The sequence below is a fragment of the Canis lupus genome, chromosome 28 (genome assembly GCF_003254725.2).
Source record: "Canis lupus dingo isolate Sandy chromosome 28, ASM325472v2, whole genome shotgun sequence".
Lineage (NCBI taxonomy): Eukaryota > Metazoa > Chordata > Mammalia > Carnivora > Canidae > Canis > Canis lupus.
The window spans coordinates 16,881,150-16,899,963 of record NC_064270.1 but is presented as its reverse complement, the minus strand read 5'-3'; the positions used below and the strand labels follow the sequence as shown (position 1 = coordinate 16,899,963).

Genomic DNA, 18,814 nt, shown 5'->3' with positions numbered 1-18,814 from the left:
ATGACCAGATGACACAGGGACAGGCAAGGCTGCGGATACAAGGGTAAGGGCTGAGCTGATGGGTAAGGGCTGAGCAGGCCCTGTGGACCTGCCCCCCACCCCTCAACCAGCCCCTTCCCTATACAAGGGATGAAATGGGCAACCAACATCCAGATCAGACCCTGAGAAATGAAAGTATCCCTTACAAGTCCTTGGTCCTCTTGCCACCTTCTAGCTCTCTCTGTACCCCGGCTCAGCTTTTCAGAGCCTCCATCCCCCATGTATTGATCCCTGGGCCAGGGCAAGGTGAGTTTGCTGAGGTGACACCTCCTCTCTGTCAGCCCAGACCTATGACCTGACTCTGTGACAGTGGCCCCAGAACTGTCACTCTGCAAATAACTGTGGCCAGGGCAAGAGAGGCAAAAGCCAACATAAGGATCTGAGACAGACATCTGTAATTGCACATTTGGAAAAACGCAAACCTTTAAGCAGAAGCTCTACTTCAATTTTCTCACTTTGTTCCTCCTTAACCTCAGACTGAGGGGGGAATAAACCCTTTTTGATTTGTAGACTGAATTCTTTAAATAGCCAGCTTATCCTATTTTAAATTTATTTTTTCCTTTTGCTTGGGGCAGTCACCAGGGGCCCAAAATGGGAATTTGGTACCTTGGTCAGATGGCTCAAATGTCAAAAGTTACTATAGGGGATATCATGCTACCAATCCATCTTTCCTGCTAATCCAAAAGTCAAATAAGTCCATGGAGGACTTTTTTTTCCCTAGAATTTCAGGCTCCCTGAGGACTAATTTCTCTGAAAGCTGCATTAAACTAATAGCACCATAAAAGGCCCATTGTGAGATGTAATTGGTTTGCAGGACTTTCCTATAAAAATAATAAAAAGACTGACAAAGGCAGTTTCCAAAGGTCAATTATCTTTGTGTTGCTTGAGTTGAATGGAGGTCAGTCCCAGAATTCCATTTTATAGGCATATTAATCAAAACTGGGCCTGCCCTACCCATCTGACCCTATCAGCTGTCAGAGAAGTCACAGGTTCCACCTTATGCTCATTGCCAAAAGGATGCTTTGGGCTCCTCTTCTCCCCAGATGAGATTGGCCCATCACCACTTTGAGAGCAGAGCTGGAAGCTGAAGTTTTTAAGGGAGGAAAAATGATACCCTGAACACAAAAAAGAAGAGGTAACTCAGTGAGTCAGGCAGGTATGTGCCAGGCAGTGTGCTTAGAGATAAGGCCCTGTCCCCAAAGAGCTGAAGAAATACGTTAGTCATGATTCTAAGTTATATTTAACCAAAACCAACTAAAACTAGCTTCAGTAAAAGTGAAAATTTAGTTAGCTTACATAACGGAATTTTAAGGATGGCTACATCCAAGGGCTCAAAGAATGCCAACTCATTGATGACAGAAAGTTCTCATTATTCTATCTCTCTCATCTACTAATCAGTCATCTATCTATCTATCTATCTATCTATCTATCTATCTATCTATCATCTGCCTATCTATCTATCACCTATGATCTCTCCCTATCTCTGCACTACTAATTCCTACTCTCAGAAAAGCTCTCTGCCACATGGCAGGCAGGAAGGTATCCTTGTTGTCCATTTTCCCCAGTGAGCTACTTCACTATAAAGAGATTTTTTTCCTCCTAACGTTCACATATCAATTCCAGGAAAACAAAACAAAACAAAACTCTGGTTAGCCCTGTTTGGATCACATGCCCACCCCTGAACCAATCATTGAATCCATGAGGTTGCAATAATATGATTTCTCAGGTTGGGTCACATGCTCACCCCTGTGGCTAGGAGGTCTAGAGAGAGGGCATAACAACATATTTGACAACTAACCAGATCACATCAAGTAGAGAAAAAAGGGGGGTTCCCCTGATGGCAAGATGTTGGCAGACAAAATCCTGCCCACCCAAAGAAAACTATCCAACTTTGAAATGTACTCAACCAGTTAATTTAAGGTATCTTCATTCCAACTACTCTATTACTCTATTCATCTCTCCTTTCTCTCACCCATCCATCCATTTATCTGGCAAAAGAGTTAGTTTCATAGGAACAAGATCTTTTCCTTCTTGCCCCTGCTCAGAATAAAATTTTTTAAAAATTGCTATTTCCAGGGAGGGCCTAAGTCTCCAAAAGGATGAATTATCCTCAAGCTTTAGAGTGTCCAAAACTCAATAAGGATACACAAAAAAGTATGGAAGACTATACAACCAAATGTTAACATTGGTTATCTCTAAGTGGTGTGCGTGTGGCTCCTTTTTTAGTTTGTTTATCATGTTTTCCAAGCTTTCCGTAATGAAAATGTATTGCTTATATAATTTTTAAAAGGAAAAGGTAATGCTAAAAGCCTCTCAATCTCATTCCTCTGATTCTATGTGCACCAAGCAATCCTTTGAGGCTTAGACGAGTTTCCCAAGTCAACTTTGCTACAGAAGAGAAAATAGTCTAACCATCCAGAGCGCTCAATAGCTATGTCTTTCCATAATAATAGGACTCCATCATGCTAATTTATCAAGTCTTTCTTGAGTCTCAGACTGTTCACAAGATGCTGGCCCAACATCCAGCCTCTTCTTGGCAAAATCTGAAGGCAGCATCCAAAACCCTGGAGGATAAAAGTGTTTATCTTCTCACAATAGCCCCGTGGTGGCCAGCCACATTTGCTGCTGGCCACAGAGCCATTACTCATTAGTAGCTAAGTAAAAGACAGTGCACTTCCTATCATCTTCATGAGGGGGTAATCTTTTGATGCAATCAGCAATTGTCCACACTGAGCATTAAAGGAATGTGCCCTTCCTGTGAACAGCAGCAGAAATGTTCTAACTGGGGTCGGGGGCTCCATTAAGAGTCATCTCTGTGTTGGGAATAAAAGTGGAAATTATCAGACCTTTGAAATAGCTTAAGCTTAGATCTTAATATTTTGAATAGGATCAAAGTGCCTTGGTACAGTGCAGTACTTTTCATGGAGTGCTTTGTCACACAGGTATGGAAATACACATATATGCCAGCCAAAAGTATTTTAAACTTTTATACCCAGATCCATCTTAGAAGAAGTAGGGTTGCTGATCAAATAAGAAATACAATTTTTAAAGTATGTTGGTGTTTCTCAGATGTGAAACCATTAAATGATTGAACACCAAGCTACATATGTAATATTCACATGGGCTCTGAATCTGACATAATTCCTAAGGAAAACAACTGTCAGAAATAAATATTTAGGGATGCCTGGGTGGCTCAGCGGTTGAGCATCTGCCTTTGGCTCAGGGCATGATCCCAGAGTCCTGGGATCGAGTCCCACATAGGGCTTCCTGCATGGAGCCTACTTCTCCCTCTACCTATGTCTCTGTCTCTCTCATGAATAAATAAATAAAATTTTTTAAAAAGAAATAAGTATTTACTATTCACCCTCGTGATTTATACATATTTTTCAAGAAGTACCTTACAACCACCCTACAAGGTTTTAAAGGTGGGAAATCAGTGAATAATACTAGTGATTGGAAGAACCATAGTTTATCCAAGCCTATCTCAAGTCTGTCCTGTGCTCTTCTTCTTTCCGTGACACCAATGTGACCTTTCCAGCACCCCCCCACCCCCAGCTATACCTGCACATAGCGTGCACATCTGTGGGCACTGTGTGCATGATATGCTCGTGTAATTCCTGCATTGACTATATATTAATATGCAGGCAAGGATGCCAGCTGAGAATAACTCAAATGAAAAAGGGAAATAGATGGTAGAGTTAACTCTAAATGAGTAAAATCAATTTAACTTAAAGAGTCCTTCTTCCATTGCATAGAAAGTGGCAGCTGAGCAATGGGTTCTGGACAAGCTTGGCCATTTCTGGCTTAAATACGACCTCTTCAGAGGAAATTTCCTGAAGTGTCAGGTGGGCATAATTCTAAAATGTAATGCTAAATGTCAGCAGGGAAATAACCCTACTGGTCATAAATCCCATAAAGAAATAATAAAAATGTCTCTGACTAGATAACAGCATGACATGCCAATGTTCCAGAAAGACAAACATAAACATAAGTTGCTGCCTACTTTAAAAAAGAAGTGCTAGTGACAAATTCACTTTAGCTGCTTTGCGGGGTCCTTGCTATTAGTGCCTGCAAAGTTACAGGGCCCCAGGGTCTGATCTCAGATACTGTCTTCCAGAAGGGGTGCTAGCCAAACTGGGTTTATTTCTTCTAAAGCTAAGACTGGGGAAAGTACAAATCTTTCTTTAGAGGTTTATAGAAAACAAGACTGGCTTATTCCGAGGATGGCTTTTTTTTGTTGTTGTCGTTCTTTATAATAACAAGAGGATTTGGATACACACTTGGGTTCATGAAGTATAAATCCTGCTTAAATCTATAGAAGTTAAGAAGATGTGTGGTGGCTCCGTGGAGCAGGAAGCAGCATCTGTGTCAAATCGTACTGAGCAATGTTCTTTGTTGTCGTGAGGTATTGATAAATCCCTGGGTCTTCAACAAGGGGAGTCAGGAATAGGAAACTCATTTCAAATCATATCTCAGGTAGGCGTCTGAGTCAAAATAAGATGAAAGTCATTAATTTTTTTTCTATTAAGCCACCAAGCACAAGTGGAATAGTTCTCTCCTTTCCTTCTTTCAACTGAATTCTGTTAAGAACAAGGGCCAAGACTCCTGTTCTAAATCTTCAGAGAATGACACAGAATTGTTCTTTTCCTTTTTCCTTAGCAAAACAACAAGGTGTGAACAAAACTGTCACTTAACATGGTAATTAATACAGGGAGGTATAATTAGCTGCCACAAGCATTTCTTTCTCGTCTCAGATACCACCGATGCCAAGGAGATTAATGTCTATATCACCGTTAGGGTAATAAGCCCACCTGATGGATAGGTGTGCTCTGCTTCTCTTGATTTAGTAACACCACGTCCCAAATTAATTTCTGAGTGATTTCTTCATAGATGAAAAGAGTCACAGAGGCAAAACGCTTCCTCAGGCAAATCTTCACATCTGTAAACATAAACAGCCTTATAACAAACCACATAAACGTGGGTAACTGCAATTCAGGGCAAAGCCAAAACAATCTCTAATGATAACAAACTAGTGAGTACCCCCCTCTTTAACCACCTAAACCAAAGCCACTCTTGCCGTCACACTGCATAAGACGGTACAACAACAACAAAAAAGATTAAAACACTATCTTTGGCATGCTGTGTTTAGATGAGGTTATGCAAATTATTTATACTACATCTGGCTTTCCTTTTATTTCAAGAAAGCCAACGCTGTTCAATCGGAAAATAAAATCCAGCATGCAGCTTGCCTAGTGATAAGCATGCTGCTCCTTTAACTGGATCATTTCATCACGTCCTCAACCCTCTTTGTCCATCTACAACAAAGCACAATCTGCTGCTGGTTCCTTTACCTTGTGCCACTACCCTATTTTCTCCCTAGGTCTCTGTCCTGCTCACCATCCCCTGTAGCTCATACATGTAGCTTTTGCTTCCCATATTTTTTAAGCAAGCTCTATATCCTGAGATCAAGTCACATGCTCTACTAACTGACCAAGCCAGGTGCCCATATTTTTTTTAATGATTAGGAGTTTTAACGTGGTCTTCCCTGTATTACCAGTTATAAGGTAGAATACTTATTTATGAGTAAAATTTCCATTCCATCAACTTTATTAATTCTTCAGGAAAACAGGGTTGCATAATATTTGAGTTGTGCTTCTTCCAGTGTCCCTGCTCCAAATGTTCTCCAGTGCACAAATCCTCTCTTTGATAGCCCTGAGTCATGATCTTCTCCCCCTTGCTAAAACACTTCAGGTGAAAAGAAAGTCAGTGCATTTGGGGCCACCTGCTACATTGCCACACTGCAAACACCTGCATCCTATGCTGCCTTACATTCACTGGAGTCTGTCTCCTACAGCTTGGGTGGTTGACTCTGGTTCCATTCTCAGGAGCTCCATAGATTATGTCAACTCCTCTTCTATCCTGGTAACCCCTCAATCAACTAGAGACAGCAACTTGGTCTCTCATAGCAGGGTGTTTGGCTCAGACAGCTGAAAAAGCCAAAAATCACACTAGGTAGCTATGTGGGACCTTGGGGAACCAGAAAGAAAATCATCCAAGGGGATCTGCAGTGACTTGGCACCACATGACCTTTGGCATAAGTAAATGAAATTTACTGGTACCAAATCTTTCAAATTTCCAAGAGAAGTATGAAATCTGTATTTTTATGTGAGATTTCCCAGTTTTCCCAATTTTTAAAAGTTGACAACCAAAAGAAGAAATTATTTCAAATACCATGCAGGCCAAATGAAACACATATGAGAGCCAGATCCAAACTACAGAACACAAGTTGCAATCACTTCTCTAAAATGTTCTCTTCTCCGAATTAAGCATATGGAGGTTTGAACGACAATGGCAAATGTCGTCTGGTATCCCTTTTTATTTTTGTTGTACACACTGGCCTCCAGAAATGATTAAGTGTCTTGCTGAGCACATTTATTTGCGGCTACCTGGAGGTTTGTTGTTTGTTTGCTTGTTTGTTTGTTTGTTTTTAACTATTTCAAACAAACTAATCCCTCAAGCAAGCCTGTCTGCATAAATACAAGTTCGATGGCTTTAAGTTATTTAGATAATTAGCCAACATCACTCATCATCCATTCATGTGTGGCCTTAGGATGTTCATTTAACCTCCCTGTGCCTCAATTTCCTCATCTGAAAACTGGGACAAATGTATTTTTCTTGGTAGAATTTAATTATTACCATCCCTTCACAGGTTGAGGTTGCATTAGAATTAGTGACTCTCTTCCAAAGAACAGTGTGGAAAGAGAAAAATGGTAATTTCATGGTAGAGAAACCTGGCAAACACTACCTTAACCAAATGATAAAGGTGAACATTGCCAGTGATGCCATGTGGCTATCATGTATCACATGATATGAGGAGATTAGAAGGGCACTGCACCTCTATGGTACTCTTCTTCAAAAACCATAATTCCCATCTAATCATAAGAAAAATATTAGATAACTTCATATTGGAGGACATCTATGGAATCGTGATTAAAGAGGAGGAAGTAGTCAGAGCAAATGTTGTTGAGAGACTATTTGAGATTAGGACAGGAAAAGTTTGCTGATTTGACTGTTTCCAGAGGTGTGGCTGGAGACTGAAATTTGATTGGATTTAAGCATTGAAGGGTTGAAGAGTAAGTGGAACCAAGGATAGATAATAGGTTCAGATAGATTTTCTGGAAAATAAAGAAGAGAAATTGTGATACAAGCTAAAGGAAGATGCAAAATCAAGTAGAACTGTTTGTTGGTTTTTGATGGGCCATGCTGGTAACTATAAGTTGTTGAGATGTCCTATAGAGTAGAACAGATCAATGATGTAGTAGAGACGTAATAAAACTTCCTGAAACAGCAAGTCCTTGAGGAAGTAAGGAGGTGGATCCAGAGCACAAGAAGAGAGGCTGGCCTTGGTTGAAGTGGAGATATTTCTTATCTCTTAACAGGAGAGAACTAATGGCAGGTAAAATTCCAAGCAGATGTCTAGGTTTGTTGGTGGAAAGATTATGGCTTCTATAGTCTCAGTTAAGTAGGCAATCCATGAGTTTAAAGTAAGAAGGTAAGGAATAAGGGAAGGGAGTAAAAAGAAGGCAATGGGTGCACACATAGATAGGATCCTTGCCAGGCCATTGCAGCAGAGAGAGAGAGGATATGGGTTCCTCTCCCAAAGACACTGGGGTGTGGCCTGGGTTCTTAAAAGCCTTTGTGATGGCAGCTATTACAATTATTGTTACACTTAATAAGTTCCCATGCATCATCACAATGGGAAGGAGGAAAAGAAATTGTCTTTGTTTAAATAGAACAGTGTTATTATGGAACTAGAGGAAAGAGCTCCTGGCATTCTGTCTCAGATTAAGTGTAAGAAAGGCTAATCACTTATGTAAAAGAGACAGAATTGGCACAATACACTTTAATAGCCATTCAATCTTCTAATACCTATTTAAAGAGCATAATAGAAGACTTCACAATCCAGGGAGGATTCTTGACCATATCCATTCAGGCAGTAGTTAAGCAGTTTTCACAATGTTTATTATCCATTCACCTGACCACATAGAACAATATTTTAAAACTCTCCAAGTTGTTATTAGGGCAAGGACATGATTTTCAGATAATAAAAATTAAAGCTGGTATTTATTGAGCACTTACTATGTGCCAGGCACCTTGCAAATATCACATGTGGTCTCCTGTAATCCTCATAATAATTCTGAAATGGATTATTATCCCCATTTTGCAAATGAGAGTTCAAAGGCTGCAGAGGTTACTTAACCTGCCTAAGATCAAAAACCTATACTTGGAAGAATATGAATTCAAATTAAAAATCTGTCTGGTCCCAAAATCTGTGCCCTTTTAACCACTATGCCATCTTGTCTACTTACAAGATTCCATAAGACATAAAAGGGAACAAGGTTATGGGCCAAAAATGGAGGAATCAACCTTATAGAAAAGTAGACATGTTCTCTTGTTTGATAGAATAAAAGAGAGAACAGGTATCTGGGGGAAAGGATGTAAAGGAATTGAGAAGTAAAAAGAAAACACAAAAATTCTAAAGTTTACACAGACACTTTTATATTTCCTAAAGTACTTGGCACAATAAGTTATATACAATAGAAACTTAAAACATACTGTTGACTCAACATACTTTAAATTGTCATTTTTTCACTAAATGAGAAATTTTAATGGAAATAGTTGATTTGCCAAAGGGCCCACATTGTGAAAGCTTCTGTCCATCTCAAAAATTTTCATATTTATTGCAATCATATTGTTTGTACAAATAGCTTAGAAAACATGAGTACTAGAAGGAAAGAAGGAAGTCAGGGAATGAGGAAGGGAAGGATCATTCTTCTGACCAATAAAAAGCCAGCTAATAAGTGGAGAAGGAATAATAGAATAAGAATATCACTATTTGGCAATATTAATATTTTGCCAATATTAATAATTGCTGTTGATTAAGAAAGAATCATCAATGGTGCTAAAACTAGTAGGTACAGTTTAAAGAGGAATAGAATATTAACATAGTCTCAAATTATTTACTACTAGATATTTATTAGTTATAAGAGTTGAAGAGTAAATTTACAGTGGAGAAACATGGTGATGCCATCTTAAAGCAAACTCAAACTTAATATGGTCGGAAATGAGATCAATCATCTGCCTTCCGATCTGTCACATTGAGAAGAATTCAGCATAACTTCTGTGACATTCTGGACAAAAGTATATGACCTAAATGTAGCCATAAGAAAACATTAAACATGGGGCATCTGAGTGGCACAGTCAGTTGGGCATCTGACTCTTGAGAAGAGAGTCAGGTCATGACCTCAGGGTTATGAGATCAAGCCCCTCATCAGGTTCTGCACTCAGGTAGAGTACAGAGTGCTTGAGTTTCTCTCTCCCTCTTCCTCTGTTCCTCCCTTCTCCTCTCAACTAAATAAATAAATCTTAAAAAAAAAAGAAAACATTAAACAAAATCAAATTGAGTTTGAAAAATAATCGTTAGTGCCATGAAATACAAAGACTAAAGATCTCTTCTACATTAAAAGGAGTTTAAAGAGATATGATATTGAATTTTCATTTGCTATAAAGAATATAAATGAGGCAACTTACAAAAATCTCTCAATAAAGTCTATGGATTAAAAAATAGTGTTATATCAGTTTAATTTTTGAGTTTGATTTTTATTGGAGTTATGTAATAGAGTTCCTCATTTTTAGAAAATACACTGACATATTTGGGAATAAAGAGACATAATCTCTACAGTTTACTCTTCAATGGTTCAGAAAAAAACATAAATAGATAAATAAAGTGAGTATAATAAAAATTGGATAATCTGGGTGAATGATATCAATGAATTTTTTGCACTATTCTCGCAACTTTTCTCTAAGTATTAAAATAAAAAATTGAAAAAAAATAAAAATTAAAATAAAATAAAATAAAATAAAATAAAAAATTGTTTGAATAGCCCTCTAGTAATCCACATGCAATTTACCTACCAAAACAATCTTGCCCACTTTTAAAAGCAAGACACTAAACTCTAGACACTCAATAGGGGAACACATTATGTAGCAACTAATAAAAAATTACCAGATATGCAGGGGCACCTGGGTGGCTCAGTCAGTTAAGCGTCTGCCTTTGGCTCAGGTCATGATCCCAGGGTCCTGAGATAAAGCCCTGCATTGGGCTCCCCTCCACAGAGAGCCTGCTTCTCCCTCTCCCTCTGCTTCTCCCCATCCTGCTCATTCTCTCTCTCTCTCTCTCTCTCTCTCTTTCTCTCTCTCAAATAAACAAATAAATAATAAAATCTTCAAAATATTATCTGATATGCAAAGATGCAGGAAAATGTGACCCAAACCAGGAGAGAATTTAGTCAATAGAAAAAGTCACAAATTACAGCAATGATATATTATAGACAAGAATTTCAAAATGGTTATGATAAATATGCTCACGGATGTAAAGGAAGCATGAACATAAAAAGGAGAGAGAGGGAAGATATAAAAATAACCAAATGAAACTTTTAAAGCTGAAAAATACAATATCTAAAACAATAAATTTATTAAACATTGTTTAACCACAGAATAAGAACTGCACAAGGAAATATTAGTAAAACTTAAGACATTGCAAAGGAAACTATCCAAAGTGAATAACAAAATAAAAAGGAGGGAAAATAGAGAATTTAATGCCTACTCAATACTATCAAACTAATATAAAAATAATAATAATCCCAGATAGAGTGTTTCCAAAAATATCTGAGAAATAATGACCAATTTTTTTCAAATTTTATGAAAACTATAGCCTATAGATCCAAGAATCTCAATAGCCTCCAAGCAGGATAAACATAAAGAAAACCACAGCAAAACACATCATAATCAAATCCTAAAAATCAATTATAAAGACAAATTTTGTAAATCAAAAGACATAGTACATTCAGGGAAGCAAAGATAAAAATATTTGCAGTCTAATAAAAAATAATACAAACCAGAAAACAATTTAGCAACAAGCAAAGGGGGAAGTTGGCAAAAGGATACAAACTTTCACTTATAAAGTGAGTAAGTTCTAAGAATCTAATGTATAACATGGTGAGTGTAATTGATAACAAAGTATTATATAATTGAAATTTACTGAGAGTAGAACTTATATGTTCTTATTCCCTCCAAAAAATAAAAGGCAAATATATTAGGTGATAGATATGTCAATTAACTTAATGGGGGGAATCCCTTCACAATGTATACATGTCAAATCACCATGTTACATACTTTAAATATCTTACAATTTTATTTGTCAATTATACCTCAATAAAGCTGAAAAAAAACCTCAGTACAAAGCAAACAGGAAAAGAGAAACAATGAACAGATGAGACAAATACAGAGTGAATAGTAAGATGATAGACCTAAACAATATTGATAAATGCATTAAATTTAACAGGTCTAATTCCTCCAATTAAAAGGGCAAGATTGCCACACTGAACTTGAAAAAAACAATATCCCACTATATTTTATCTAAAATGACCATTTCCAAAAAAAAAAACAAAAAAAAAAAAAAAAAAAAAAAAAAAAAAAAAAAAAAAAAAAATAAAATGACCATTTCCCAAAAGGATAGCAATACCTTAAAAGTAAAGGATATGGGGGTGCCCGAGTAGTGCAGTCACTTGAGCATCTGACTTGGTTTCAGCTCAGGTTGTGATCTCATTGTTGCGAGATCAAGTCCCACATCACACTCTGCACTCAGCACAGGATCTGCTTGAGATTCTCTCTCCCTTTCTCTCTCTCCCTCCTGCTTGTGCTCTCTCTCTCTCTCTCTCTAAAATAAATAAATCATTTTTAAATCCTTTTTTTCCTTTTTTAAAAAAGGAAAATGATAGAAAAGCTATAATATGAAAACACTATGAATAATAAAGCTGGAGTGACTATATTAATACTAGACAAGGTAGACTTCTAGACAAGCAATATTACCATAAATAGAGATATTTCATAATAAAAAGGTCAATTTTTCAAGAAGACATAATCTTAGGGGCACTTGGGTGGCTCAGTTGGTTAAGCATCTGCCTTTGGCTCAGGGCATGATCTCGGGGTCCTGGGATAGGGTCCCACGTCAGGCTCCCTGCTCAGTGGGGAGCTACTTCTCCCTCTCCCTCTTTCTTGTGCTCTCTCTTTCTCTCTCTCTCTCACACACACAAACAAATAAAACCTTTAAAAAAAAAAAGACATAATCCTAAATATTTATGCAGTGTTTAAAGCTTCAGAATCCAGTCAGCAAAAACTAACAGTGAGAGGATAGACAAAGCCACAATCACATTTGGAGATTTGACACTCCACTCTGAGTAATCAATAAAACAAATAAGAAAATCAATAAAAATTTAGGCTAGCAACAACTTGACCTAATTGACATTTATACAGCATTCCATCCAACAGAAGCAAAACACATTCTTTTCTAGTGCACATAGAACAAGAACCAAGGGATCCCTGGGTGGCGCAGCGGTTTGGCGCCTGCCTTTGGCCCAGGGCGCGATCCTGGAGACCTGAGATCGATTCCCACGTCGGGCTCCCGGTGCATGGAGCCTGCTTCTCCCTCTGCCTGTGTCTCTGCCTCTCTCTCTCTCTGTGACTATCATAAATAAATAAATAAATAAATAAATAAAAAATTATAAAAAAAAAAAAAAAAAAAGAACAAGAACCAAGATAATCCATATTCTGGACCATTAATATGAAATAATTCAAAGTATACAGGATGGTAGGGGATTGGTCAAAATAGGTCATAGGATTAAGGAGTGCACTTGTCATGATGAGCACTGGGTGATGTATGAAATTGTTGAATTACTGTATTGTACACCTGAAATTAATATAACACTGTATGTTAACTATATAGGAATTAAAATAAAATAATTCAATTAAATAAAGTATACAGGACATGTTCTTTGATGACAACAGAATTAAATTAAAAATCAGTAACAAAAAGCTATCTGGAAAAGCACCTAAATGTTTTCAAATATAAAAACATGATTCTAGGGGATCCCTGGGTGGCTCAGCGGTTTAGCACCTGCCTTTGGCCCAGGGCATGATCCTGGAGTCTGGTGTTCGAGTCCACATCAGGCTCCCTGCATGGAGCCTGCTTCTCCCTCTGCCTGTGTCTCTGCCTCTCTCTCTTTCTCTCTGTGTCTCTCATGAATAAATAAATAAATAAAATCTTTTTTTTTAAATTCCCATGCCCAGGATGGAATAGGAAACCTTTGTTTAGATCTTAGCCATGTAAAATAACATTTTGAACAATTTTAGGTCAATAAATTCAACAACTTATATGAAATACACAAATTCCTTGAAAGACAAATTATAAAAAGTGACACAAGATAAAACAGAAAAACTGAATAGCTTTATATCTATTTAAAACCTTCAAACAAGAAAAATTATAATTTCACAATGGCTTTACTGGCAAATTATATTACATATTTAAGGAAGAAATAATATCAATTCTACACAAAGTATTTCAGGAAATAGAAGGAGCATCTCCCAATTCAGCTTATGAAGCTAGCAAAATCTTAATAACAAAACCAGAGAAAGATACTATAAGAAAACTATAGACTAATAAACCTCATAAATATAGTTGTAAAAATCCTTAACAAAATATCAGTAAGTCTAATTCAACAACCTATAAATGCATTAAAATGACAATATGACAAAGTAGGGTTTACCCAAGAAAAGGCAAAATTGGTTTAACATTTGAAAATCAAAGTGATTCACCATGTTAACAAAATATGAAAAAAAACATATAATTATCTCAACACATGCAAAAGAAGCATTGAGGAAATTCAATATACATGTACAATTAAAATCTCTTAGCAAACAAGAAATAGAAGGGAATTTCTCCAAACAAACCCAATAAAAGGCATCTATGAAAATCCTTACAGCTAACATTGTACTTCATGATGAAGTGCTCTCCCCAACATCAAGAACAAGGAAGAGATGTTGGTCTCACACTTCAATTTAACATTGTACTAAAATTCCCAGCCAGTACAAGTATAGTAATTATGAACAAGAAAGAATACTGATTGAAAACAAAGAGAAACTGTCTTTATTTTTAGAAAACATGATTATGCTCACAGAATATTTTACATAATCCCAAAAAGCTATGAAACAAATTAATCAATGTCCTAGAATACAAACTAACATACAAAAATAAAACAGTTGCATTGTTACATACTAATAACAAATGGAAAGTAAAAAAATAATAAGATTTATTTATTTATTTATTTATTTATTTATTTATTTATTTATTTGTTTATCTATTTATTCAGAGGGAGAGAGAGAGGCAGAGACACAGGCAGAGGGAGAAGCAGGCTCCATGCAGGGAGCCTGACAAGGGACTCGATCTCAGGCCTCCAGGATCACACCCCGAGCTGCAGGCAGCGCTAAACTGCTGCACCACCAGGGCTGCCCTGAAAGTAAAAATTTAAATACCACTTATAGTAATATCAGAAAATGCAAAATACTTAGATATAAATTTAATAAAATATGTGCAATGTCTGTACACTGAAAACTACAAGAAGTTGCTGAAAGAAATTTAAAACTAAATAAATGAGAACATGTACCATTGATTGAAAGTGTCACTATTGTTAAAATGACAATTCTCCCCAACTTCATCTATAGATTCAGTGCAATCCCAACCAAATTCCCAGCAGACTTTGTTGTAGAAATCGACAAGCTGATTTTAAGCTGTACATACATATGTAAGGGATCTAGAATAAAAAAATAATTCTAAAGAAGAAAAAAGTTGGGGCACCTAAGTGGCTCAGTTGGCTAAGCATCTGGCTTCAGCTCAGGTCATGATCTTGGAGTCCTGGAATAGAGCCCCATATTACATTCTCTGCTCAGCAAGGGAGTCTGCTTCTCTCTCTCCCTCTGTCACTCCCCCTGCTTGTGCCCATGCTCTCTCTCTCTCTCTCTGTCTCAAATAAATAAATAATTTTTTTAAAAAAGAAAAAGTTGAAATCTTACACCATCTAATTTTAAGAGTTACCATAAAGCTATTGTTATCAAGAGAGATAGGTATATGGGACTACAGAACAGAACAGAGAGTTCATAAACAGAACTAGTCAAATAGTCAACTGATTTTCTACAAGTGTGCCAAGGCAATTCAATGAGAAAATGACAGTCTTGTCAGCAAATGGTGGTGAACAACTAGATATCTATATGGAACAAAAATGAACCTCTACTCTAACTTCATACCATACATAAAATTAACTAAATGGATCATAAATTAAAATATAAAAGCTAAAACTTCTAGAGAAAAACATAGATTAAAAAATTATTGCTGTCTTGGAATAGGCACAAATTACTCAGGACAAGAAAAGTATAAACCACATTAAAAAAAAAAACAAATTGGACCTTATTAAAATTTTAAATGTCTGCTCTTCAAAATACACTGGTAAGAAAATGGAAAAGTAATCCACAAGCTGAGTGAAAAATATTTGCAATCCATCTGTCTGACAAAGGCTTTGTAACCAGAGTATACAAAAAACTTCTACAAACTAATATAAAAAAAATAGGCAAAAGATTTGAAGACACTTCACATGCAAACGACCAAAAGCACATGAAAAGTGCTTGATATTATCAGGAAACACAAATTTAAATATCAGATACCACTATGTATCTAAAAGAATGGCTTAAAAATACTGACAATACTGAATATTCACAAGGACTGGAGTAGTCACAGTTGACGCACATTGTTGGTAAGAAGGTAAAATGGTCCAATCAGTTAAGAAAATAGTCCAGCAGTTTCTTACCATGATAAATGTCCACTTACCTTTTGATCCAGCCATTTCATTCCTCAGCATTCACCCAAGAGAAATGATAATATTTGCTCACATAAAGACTGGTACATAAATGTTCAGAGCAACTTGATTCACAATAACTAAACACTAGAAATCATCTGAATTCCCATCAACAGGTAAATCCATAGACAAATTGTATTATGTCAATGTAATGGGATATTACTCAACAATAAAAATGAGTAAACCCCTGATACACATAACAACATAGGTGAATCTTAAAAGCACACTACATGAAAAAAAAAAAAAACAGGCACAGAGTAAATACTGTATGATTCCACTTACATGAAATTCTAAGAAAGATATAGCTAATACATAATGATGAAAAACTGATCCATTGTTGCTTTGGTTGGATGGGGACTGTGAATATTAATGCCAAAGGACATAAGGACACTCCTGGAAGGTGGTGATTGTGGCAGTAATTATTGGGTATATGCATTTGGTAAAACCTAGTAGCCTTTATACTTAAAATATGTGCTTTTGTTATACGTAAATTATATCTCAATTATATCTTTTATTTAAAAAAAACAAAATATATTTACATATGCTTATTTTAAAAGTCCAGAAATATATACTCAAGATTATGAAACTGTAGAATTTCAAATGTAACATTCAAAACATTTAACAGTTGGGAATTTTAACCATCAATCAGTCAGAACAAATGATGGGCATGAACAATTGGAATTGCCAATCCATATGAATGAGAGGAGCATTGGCCCCAGAAAACACCAGTTATCAATAGATGGTGAGATTGATGATGCCCTTTTCTTCCTTTTGCTCATTTGTATCTTCTAACTTTCTACCCATATTTTCAATCAGGCACTTTAAAATAAAGGGGAAAAATCTTTAATTATAAAAAAGAAAAATGGCACCCTGTTGATACCACATTTCGTACTGTTATAAAATTCTAACGGGTTTCAAAATCTTAATGGAACTTTTAAATAATAGATATGAGAAATGGTGTACTAAAACAGCATTGAATTAGGAGTTAAAAATGGATAATGCCATAAAAATATTTCCCATCCACTACAAAGAAAATAGTGAGATATATTTTTAAACTATTTTACCATTTTAATATTTTAAAATGCCCCCCCTTTGCTCCTATTCCAACTAGATCTCCATATAATTGATTATGTTTACTAAGAGACCTAGTATCTTTCCTCAAGTAGTCCAGGCCCTGAAATGCCACATTGCTCAAAATTCATTATATAGTATTACCTGATGGGTATCTTGGCCTAAGTCAAACTTCAGAATCTGACTGAGCAAGCCAGGAGATCAAATGATAATTATCAACCCCGGATAAATTTTTATAGCAAAATTACAGCCCATGACCAGAGATTTGCTACTGCCTCCTCTCAGTATAACCACCTCCGTCTCTATGGCTTATCACAGCAACAAACCTTTGCTCTAGGCAATTTCTTTAGAGGTAAGCACGATAAAAACCTGTCTATAAGAGCAGTTGCTGAGAAGCTATGATCAGCAAATAATGACCAGCAAGTTCCCTTTATCATGTCTCTCTCCATCCACAGAGAAACCCTACCAGCTTCCCCATCAGCCCAGTGGAGAGTCAATGGCTAGTTTAGCAACATGACTTCTCTCTGAAACTGAAAATCCCAGGGTAAAATGATGCTACTATATGATCTCTTAATGTTGCTTTACAATGCAGTTCAAATTTGTGATTTTAAAAGCACCTCAGCGCAATGTGAGTTCACAGTTATCTTTAATGATTTGCAAATCTCAGTGTTTTTAACAACTCATTTTTGTACGGTGGCTATGGTGGTTAACACCTACACCTAAATAGTTATTGCTTATAATACCCTCGGCTATCAGGGTGTGCAGTAAATGAGAAGCAGTGGCATTACCTTCCACCTTTTCAAGCCTTAATTTACTCCTTCTACATGAACATAAGGAGACTGAGCCATATTGAGCTGCCCTGTCATCTCCTGGGGATTGTGCCATCTTGGCTCATGGGACCTCTGTCATCCACAGAGGCTGACCACCCTTCTCTATCCCATGGAGAAAAACAGAGATGGCAGCTAGAGGCCACCAGCTCTTTCCCTCTGGCTGGAAGCTCTGATTTCTGAAGTAAAGAGTCTGTCCCCAGATCACAGTTACAAAAAATATATACAGAATTTTTCATGAGGTACCCAATGTGGCATTTCTGCAAGATATTCAACTATAAATCACACTACCAGATCCAACTTCATCCCCACATTATATTGTCACAAACATTGTTCTCTAATTTCAAAACATAAGTTATCTCTATGTAATAGCAATAATAATGGCAGATATTCATTGAAGTTACTATGTGCCTGATATTGTTCTAATCTTACCTCTGCATTAATTCATTTAATCCTCAAAACAACTCATTGTTATGATATGCCAGAACTCAAACCCAGCATCTGCCTCCAAAGTTTTCACCATGCTAGGATAGATCAAGATTCATAGACCTCTTTTCCGTAAAGAAGTGAACTTCTTATAAAGCCACCCAAGGACTCAGAAGGAAGTTGGCTATAGATACACTGCAAAATGTCCTTGAATTGACTGGAAAACATCCAGTGGTGTACATGTGTAATAACTACCTTGCTTTACCTTACCTGCAAGTCTTTTGTCTAAACAAAAGATGGCCCTGTTGTAAGATATCACCAGTGATTTTCAAAACTGAAAATGGTCCCACTGTGATTCTTAGGTTTAAGCTTCCCTTGGCAAATTCTCCAGGGTCCACACCTGTCCTCCACACTCCTATATGACACACAAAATTTGACGACCACACCTCACCACAGGGTCATAAGCTACAGTGGAGGGTGATTCCCATCTGTCCTTCTTCTCCCGGAACCATGCAGGAAAAGCAACAGAGCATGGCACTGCCTAACCCCCTTCCCCCAGCCCTTAGCATTTTCACTGCTGACAGTAAAGCCATTTCTGTCTCACGCCCGCCCCCAGGCAGCCAGACCCTGCTTCGCCTGCAGACAGAA

General features: G+C 36.9%; 1 long non-coding RNA gene across 1 annotated transcript in view; it reads left to right on the top strand.

The window, feature by feature from the left end:
- LOC112672294 (uncharacterized) overlaps positions 1 to 18,814 on the top strand; it is a 34,460-nt gene that overhangs the window by 8,561 nt on the left and 7,085 nt on the right. The window lies entirely within an intron of this gene.